Source organism: Cuculus canorus, chromosome 4 (genome assembly GCF_017976375.1).
Source record: "Cuculus canorus isolate bCucCan1 chromosome 4, bCucCan1.pri, whole genome shotgun sequence".
Taxonomy (NCBI): Eukaryota; Metazoa; Chordata; class Aves; order Cuculiformes; family Cuculidae; genus Cuculus; species Cuculus canorus.
In genome coordinates this window covers 6,583,366-6,590,527 of record NC_071404.1, presented here as the reverse complement: position 1 = coordinate 6,590,527, position 7,162 = coordinate 6,583,366, and positions in this window count along the sequence as shown.

Sequence of the window (7,162 nt, the reverse complement as noted above, 5' to 3'; positions counted from 1 at the left end):
ACAAATTACCCCTTTCCACTCCAGTTCTTCACCATCATCTATATTTCTGCAAAGCAGGAACTTGCCTTTTTGTCCCTCTAAACCAGCATATTGCAGAGAGTTTCTGCAGTCGCAGATATTGATATTAATTGACAGTGGTTTAGAAGCAATAAACAGGAGCAAAACCAAGTATGCAAGCTTCTGATGGTCGCAAATCATCAGAAATGAGTTCACTTCTGTTAGTTAATAAGGATAGGATCTGGCTTAGAGAAAGACATGCAAGCTTTGTTCAGGTTCATAGGTGTTGCCTAGCGTAATTTGGGAGAGCCCAGCATAGATGAGACATCTGTGCAGGCTAATAAATATGATGTAGGATTAATGAGAGACCTGTGCCCTTTTAAACAAGGTGCTGGAGACCAAACATCATGCTCTGAAGCCTCTTAAATCACTTGTTTCAGCAACTAAATTGTGTCCTTGATCTCTAGTGTCTGCGATGGGAATTCAGGCACCCAGTGCACGGTACAGGACCATGTTTAGTTGTGTTTAATCTGTGATCAGATCAATCTTATCCTAACCATGCGCTTGCTCTTCTCCCCTCGTTCCACCCACTTTTTCCCAGTGCTCATTAGGGACCGTACACCTACACAGTCCCTGTGAGCCAGGAATTGACTGCAGAGGCAATTTGGCTTGTGCTACCCCTGAGGATGCAAGAGCTCAGAGGGAGGAACATATCGCAGCTTAGCAAATCACTGCAGCACATCTCCATGTTCATGCTGTGTTCTTGCCATGCTCGTGCCATGTTCCCACGTCACACAGGTGTGAATCAATTCGATGTGAGTCTGCATTCCTATGAGTGAATCAGCTCCTGCATTGGACCTCAGCTTTAGGTTGGTGGCAGATAGGAAATTGCTTGATGGTCCTTTCATAAGCATTACAGTGCAAACTCCCTGCCTCTTCCACATCAGTTTTAATGTTGTTGACTGTTTTCCAAGGGCCTTTTTAATCCTTTCCTCTCTAATCCTTGTAGTCACTAACCATTAACCATCCACCAATGAAGGTGGAAAGGCTTCTTTCACAAAACTCCTTAGTTATTAACTACTCTTCAACTTCCTTTGAAGCTTTGGAAAGAAAGTTCTGCTGAAACACCTACAGAAAAATCCCCAAGAGACAATGGGTAGAGGAGAGAGAGAGGGATCAGCAGATCATGTTCTTCTATTAAAATACGTTTCTATGATTCACAACAATGTACTTGTGTCTCCATGTGATCTAAGTAAGTTTGTAAACTCTGGCTGCTTCTCTGCCTCTTCCTTTCATCTTGCTGCTTGTCATATATTCACTTTCTGCATCTTATCTTTTTTGACATTTTAGATATCCCAGGGGGCAACACACACCAACATAATAGAAATAAAAGTTTGAAAGATCGAGATCTGAGACCTATCTATTCCTGGGGCACTGCAATGCAACATCATGAAAGATGTAGCTTGGCTGGGTCCTCAGGAGATCACAAGAAACCTGGAACCATAGCTCCTGAGAATAACTGAGCTGATGAAGGCAGAGAAACATCTATGCACTTTTTTCCTGGTGAAAAATCCTGTCAGTAATTGACATATTTTTTGCTTTGCAAGTTGCTAGGATGAAATCTTGTTTTCCACTGGGGAAATAATGTTTTATTTAAGTTTTTTTGATGAATAGCTCTGGCCTGTCTGACACATGCTTCACACAATACAAGCGGAAACTCCCCGATGATTCTTTCCAAATCCCTAATTCAATTCACTGGCTCAAAATGAACTAAAACCTGTATATTTGGATCAGATTCTGCACCATTCTGGACTGTCCCAGCTCCGATACATTCAGTTAAACCATATCAGTTTAAATTAGCATGAATTTGACCCAAAATTTGAGGCTGAGACATACTAAACACAACTCCTGTCGTCAGAGCTACTGAATGCATGGTTTAGAGATCACCAGTTACCAGTTATCACAAGTTTACGGTTTAAACTTGCTTCGAGCAGCACACCAGCTTTCAAGTTGAAGTCTGCTCTCCATGCCTTCCTGCCAGAATAACAGATATCTAACCAGCATAACGGATTGGGAACAATTTCTTTCTGCTTCTATCACACATCTGCAGGAACTAAGGCATTTCCCAAATATTCTGTAAGTAATGAATAAAGCCTATATCAAAACTAATCTAATGTATCAAACCATTGTGCGTAGTTTTACAAGAATGTTTTGCTGCTGATTTTCAAGTATTTTAAAGGGGAGGAAGGGGGGAAAGTCACCGTTGAACATGTACTGAGATACTGTCATGACAGGTCATGCATGCAGTAAATACCAAGCAGTGCTGGAAGAGCTTCAGCAGCTGCATAGCCAAGAACAGCGCCTGCTAATGCATCACCAGAATCCGTCCTTGGAGGCTGCTGGCTCAGGATATTCAGGTTTATGACTCAGTTAGGCTGGTTCAGTTCATGTTAGACAAAAACGATGCTCACAGCTTTAGGGCCCTGCAACTCCTCCTCCTCCTGCAGGTGCAGGGATGGCATGCGGCTGGTATCACCTTAGAGTTTTGAAAAGTCCCTAAAAATACAATTTGCTCACTCTCTGGTTGACAGAAGTGATTCAGTCCCTCAGGCGCTCATGAAAAATCCCACCCGCCCCATCACGGGGTTGCAGCAGGCACCAAGACTGAGGCAGGCAGCAATCGTTTTTAATTTGGGAGTTGACAAACTGATGTTAGAGCTGCAAGAACAAGGAAAGAAGCCTGCACATATCAAACCAGAAACATTCCTCCTGAGCCATGGAAAAATAATAGCTTGACATTTTTAAGTGTCAATAGCCACTGCAGAGAGAGGGCTGAAGGGGACAGCAGCAGAATACCTGGCTGATTTCTCTGCTTGACATATGCACAGTAACCTTCTTCTAATTCCAGCTGCACATACATTTTCTGCTGATCATAAGGTATTAAAAATGACTTGAAAGAACACACCCACCAAACCATCCCGCCTCAATTTGGTTAATGAGGTCATTAAAAAGATGCATGAAAGCCTTGCAAACAAGTGCAGAATTTTTATGCTGCAGTGGCAACATCAGAGAGGCTATTAGGGAAACGAGTGTGCTTATTACATCTTTGAAAGGGATTTTCTCCTGCTATGTTGAAGAGACTTGAAGGTAACAGGCGCATGTCGAGGAACAGAAATGGTCTAGTGAAACATAGCCCCAAAAAATCCTTCCTGTCACGGGACAACAGCACCCCATTTTCTGCTGAGATTGCCTCCTCTGTCCTGCATCAGGGACCACCTTCACAAGAGGGAGAGATGATATCTCCAGCCCTTCTGTGGGTTGTCCTCCAGGGCAGCAATGGGGTCTGGTACACTTCACAGCTTCATGGCCCTCAACCTGTAGCCACATGAGTTTTTACACCTAACCACATTGTCAAGGAATAAGGAAAATAATAACCTCTGGCAAGGAAAGCTGGTGTCTCAGCTCTAGATCATGAAGTCAAAATATTAAGATTTTTTAAAAAGTCTGTTTTTTTCCTTTCAACTCAGACACTTTTAGGTTTCCTTGTTGTTGGAGAGTTTTACAGGTTTATGCCGACTAAGAACAACTGTTCGGTTTTGTTTGGTTCCAGACCTATTAGTGTCCTGAAGCACAGAAACAGGAAGATTACCGCACTGCAGACATGCAGGAACTGGTGTTTTCTGCAGATTAGATTGACTCTAATGCCACATTTTCACTGTACAGGAGAATGGGGTCTAGCATGAAGGAAAGTTTGACCTTGCAGGTAATATAAACTGAAGGCAGATGCTGAAGTTTTGCATGGGTCTGGTAAGATTTTTTGTTTCACTTCTCCTTTCTCAGCACTTTCCCATCGCATAGGAAATCCCACAGCCTGCATACCAGCCCTCCCCTCCAACACGGCAGCTAAAGTCACAGAAATAAACTTCTGTACACGCACAGAGGTGAAGCACATGGGCATTTGAACTGTCTTTGCTCTTATTAGGGCAATTAGAAATTGCTCTAATTTTCCACTGGGAAATAAATAGGTGTCCTGCTGCCCCGAAGCCGTGTTAAGTGCACGGTGGCTCTGACATTGCCACGTGCACTCAACTGCTCCATGAGTCACTGCCACCTCTTGACTCAGAGAAGTTTCCCTCATTAAAAGTTGAAAAATAAGCACAAGGAGAGAGATAATAAATAAACACAAGGAGAGAGAAGAAAGAGAGCAAAAGGTGGGCTTCTCTCAGAACTGAAATTAAACCTGTGCATCTCTGAAAGGACAGTGATCCCTCCACCCACAGTCCCTTTCTAATGATCAGCTCTTCCTGTAGATCAAAGGGCATTCTATGTCTCTCCCCCACTTCAGAAGTGGAAGAAATAATCAGCTCAAGCCATGCCAAATATCATACCTGATGAGTGATGCACAAATATTTTGCCTCATTTACTGAACTGGCTGCATAGTCCCTCCAAATCATTGCTTTGCAGCAATGACTGCAAGATTTGTTTCAAAATCTCAACCATGTTTTATTGTACAGCACATTGTACTAATAGACTAATTTTCAGACTTTTCTTCATCCGGAATTGGCATAATGTTCTAAGCAAAACCTGAACAATATAAAATTGGACCTTTGCTCTTAGGTCACAGAAATAAAATATCAAGGTTTGTGGAATGAAGCATTTATTCCTTCCGCTACCAATGGGTATAAACTGGAGAGGGGCAGATTTAGACTGGACATTAGGAGGAATTTCTTCACAATGAGGATGGTGAGACACTGGCACAGGTTGCCCAGGGAAGCTGTGGCTGCCCCATCCCTGGAGGAGTTCAAGGCCAGTTTAAGGTCATGTTCCCTGTGATGACAATTACTTCAATGAACATGATGGGTACTTCGCTCAAGTGTGCGCTCCATCTTTATGTGATCACATTTCATTGAACATGCATTGGTGTTTAGCATCTGTCTGACTTTTTTTTGCCTGGGGGGGGAACAAGGTGGGGAAACAGTTTAGTCTTCTAGACTTCACTGTTCCTTATTGATAAATGTCCTCTGTATTTCTATACTTTAATGGAATGTTCTTGTACTATGATGAATAGGCCTTTTAGGCCCAGAATTAATTAAGTTCTTTTGCATCCCAGTACTTGAAATTCTTGGGAGTATATTCCAGTTTCCATAGTTTTATTCATTGTTATAAGACACTGTATCAGCATTAGCACTGAAATCAGTCTTGATCTATATTTTGCTCTTGTCTAGGAGCTCAGAGCAGCAGCTTTTCAATGTTTAGTTAGTGGACTTCACAATAAATAATTTTTTGGAAGACTTGCTAGTCTAGTGACATAAAATCTGGAAAGTTATTATAAACTTTAACACATATCAACTATGCTATGTGTCAAGGCTCTTCAACCCTTTTAAAATAGATGCATTGATTGTAATTCTTGATATTATTTTCCTTTCTGTTTTTATTCTCTTGTATTTGTTTCCAGATTGTAATTTTACAGCTGCTTAACAAAATGAACTCTTTATTTTGCAGTTTTTCTTGTCACACACAACGGAAAGACTCTGAAGTTCTAGAATAAGGACAAGAAACCATGCTAACAAATATTTTGAAGGAGAATGTCTTGCCTGTGCTGACAGGTAAAGAAATATTCCAGGCAGTAATTAAAGAAAACTATTTGAAGCTCTGCTCAACATAAGTATTGCCCTGCCGTGTTCTGATTGTAATTCCCAAACAAATCCACCCAGATATTAGCAGGAAAACACATTTCAGGGATTTCTAATTACATCTAGCTTCTATTAATACCTTGAACCTTCTTCAGTCTGGACTTTTCCTTGCAGCATAAGATGGACTATCTCTCAGTAAACCCATCTGTCTGTAGTGTCCATGTATGTGAACCTAGCGCTGAACAATTCTTCTTGGTGCTGGCCCTCAGCCAAGAGCTGGAAACTCAAGATAATTTCAGAACAGCAGGAGAAGAAAGAAAACACAAAACAACTGAGTTTTGAATAGTTTATTTGAAATATTAACTAAGAAATACAAAAAAAATAATACAAATACTTACGCAGTGTAGTTTTTATAGAAGAAGTTTTTTTATAGTAGTTTTTTATAGAAGAAGAAGCTATAGAAGTACTATAGTAGTTTTTTATAGAAGAAGAAGCTCACTGCGGAGCTGTAAAGAGAAAAAAAAAGAAAGCATTTTAAGCACTACTCAAGGTCTACTACAGAAGTCTGTTAACATTATTGTACACTTTCTAGCACACACTGACTGTGTATGGATTAGATAGGAACAGTTTGCACTTTGCACACAATGTGCTGCTTCTCCATAATTCAGCTCTTCTGTTCTGCTTCTAGACACCGCATCTGGAGTATTGTGTTCAGTTCTGGAATCCTCAACATAAGAAGCATATGGAGCTGTTGGAACGGGTCCAGAGGAGGGCTACAAACATGATCAGAGTGCTGGAGCATCTCTTATATGAGGACAGGCTGAGAGAGTTGGGCTTGTTCAGCCTGGAGAAGAGAAGGCTCCAAGGAGACCTTATAGTGACCTTTCAGTACCTGAAGGGGGCTACAAGAAAGCTGGGGTGTGACTTTTTACAATGCTTGTGGTGACAGGACTAGGGACAATGAGAATAAACTGGAGAGGGGAAGATTCAGACTAGACATAAGGAGGAATTTCCATAACGTGTGCAATTCCTTTTTAAAAACATGAGAGAAATTAGTAGACTTCACAAGATGCCCGGTCCTGTTGCAGGCATCATCCCAGCCTCCCCCACAACTTGAATTCCCTCTGCGCTGATTCCAGAATTTCCCCTTGCCTCCAGCTGCATGATGACAATGTGACATCCTTGTAAACCCTACTGAGACAACTGGAGTTCAAAATATTTAAGAAATAGCTGAAAAAGCAACAGTATATTGTCTAAGCAAGTGAAGGAATGCAGTATGCAGTTTTTCAGGGAGCTTTTTAGGTTCCCCAGGAAAAATTAAGTAAATGTCATTCATTCTTTGAGCTGCTGAATACCTTTTTTTTGTTATTAGCAATTCTTCCTTTCTGTCCTTGCCCCAAGACCTGTGGTGATTCCAGACCCCACCAAAACACCCTCCTGCAGAAACAAATCACTGTTTTTTTAATGGGTGAACTGGTTAGGAAATTTCTATTGTTATTTCATTCACAAGGTGCCCCACTTTACACTCGAAA